Genomic DNA, 2,214 nt, shown 5'->3' with positions numbered 1-2,214 from the left:
CATAGGCAATACTGTTGACTAACTAGAGTCGGACCAAGCTAATGACAAAGTGTGGCAATGTCATCAGTAATGTCAAATTTCTATAAAAACATGACGTTTATTATGACACTGCTTCACTTTGTTCTGTTCAAGTTGGTGCAGAGTTAGCTTAGACAGACTCCACAGGGGTGGTTTTTATTCTTGTAAAGTTATGTCTTCTTAGAGTTCCCAGAAATTATGCGTTATTCCGGCTCAGAATCATGAGCACTATTGATTCTGCTAGACATGAAGAAAAAATGTCCCAATTTTGTAAATCCACTCGCTATTTGTGCCATTCTCAACCAAAAGGGTGTCGGTTGTCATTAAATATGGCGCTGTTTCCATATATCTTCAATTGGAAATCAACCTTATCGACAACCGACAATGTGGTACCTTTAGGTTGAAAATGTCACATTTTTCTATGAGCACTTGGATGGAGGGAACGTTACCTCCTAAGTGCCGACGTCCTTTTAAAAGGACAAAAATAAATCGAATTTTTAATTATAAATAACAGAAGGTTCCAAATTCAAAACTGCTAAAATGACTGGGGTAAATAAAGGAGGGTAATGGACCATAGAAAATAGTACAAATTGGATTCCTTTTTTGTCCTGGTAGAATCAATAGTGCTCGTGAGTAGGAATAACCTAAAATTTCTGAGAACAGAACACATGGACTTACAAAAATTAAAAAAATAAGGCATTTACACATTAGTTTCATTGATGGTAAGCTAAGAGTATTGCTTGTTAAAGTACGCCTAAGCTAACTTTACGTTGACAAAGTGTGGAAGGGTCAGTGTAAACCCCATATAAAAATGCTATTGTGGTGGCGCTTTCAAACTTTACTTGTGAAGTCGTTAATGTTAGCTTGGACGGGCTCTAGTACTGTTTCTCCAATAAAAAAAAAAAAAAACTCATTATCTGCCTGCCTGTTGTAACGTATGAAGGTCATTTGTATTCAGACAATTCCAAAATTTATTAAATAACGGCTTTCGTTACATTTGCGAGATACGGACTAGAAGAATAAAATGTAAGTTATTACCATAGATGGTAAACTTTTGTCCTTAGCATTAATAATTGTCTTTAATATAGAACATAATTTATGTCTATACGTATCAATGAATTTTCAAACGTAAAAAGGATAATACTGATGATTTTGATCCTTAATTCATTTGATCGCAAGTTGCCCCTTTGATAATTTAACTTTTTAATACAACTATTGATCAAATATCATAAAATCTTCCTTAACTCTGTGTGGCAAAGACAACGGTATCACTTTGCCAAGTCGAGATTTCTATGACAGGTTTGGGATTGTGTACAAATGATGAAATAATGAAAGTAGTTAAATTTAAAGCGGACTCGACGCTGGTCTTTAGTTTAATGATTTGTTTTTATTTTTAAGAACTATTCGATACAAGCTACATAATTTATGTGATTAAAAAGCCATTCTATGATACTGAATTTTAAAAGTATCTTTTTTAACCAATTTGAGATGTCCTTTAAAAAGGACGGACGGAAGGAAAAAAAGTATAATGAATGTTTTTATTGTCGTCGCATATTAACTTTTATGTAGTCGTCATTTTGCTATGGAAGTCTATGCGTTTTCGAACACATAAATGAAATGTAACATGGAAGAACATAATTAGATTTTCTATATCTCATTGTAGTTTTTTTCCAAAAATAGCAAATGACTTAGAATCTAGTGAATCTAGTCCAGTTTGTTAGTACTTAATATTTTTAAGATATCTTTATAATTTATTGATTATTTATTTCGTGCGTCAATCTAAAAAGTACTTAACTAAAAAAAGGAATTAACGAAAAGAGATACGTACAAACTAGTTCTTAATATAATTTATTGAAACTTATTTAGTTATGAAGTCAATGTGAACCAAAGAATTGGTTGTTCCTAAATAGAAAAATGTAAATTAACAACACCGTAATATTTACTATATATTTAAAAACCTAACCTGATAATAATAAACTAAAACTTTGAACCAAAAAGAACAAAAACTTCCATAGTAACCTGTCGCAACATAAACGTTAAACTAAATATCGAACTAAGTACTTTAGTGACTACTGTACTTTGACGTGCCCACTTATTATACTTACTATTATGTTTGTATGTTTATTAGATTTTAGAGTTGGTTCAAAACATTGCAATTATAAAAATATACCTTCCCAAGTTCCGATGTCCTTTAAA

This window comes from Cydia strobilella, chromosome 11 (assembly GCF_947568885.1).
Source record: "Cydia strobilella chromosome 11, ilCydStro3.1, whole genome shotgun sequence".
Taxonomy (NCBI): Eukaryota; Metazoa; Arthropoda; class Insecta; order Lepidoptera; family Tortricidae; genus Cydia; species Cydia strobilella.
This window is presented reverse-complemented; position numbering follows the sequence as displayed.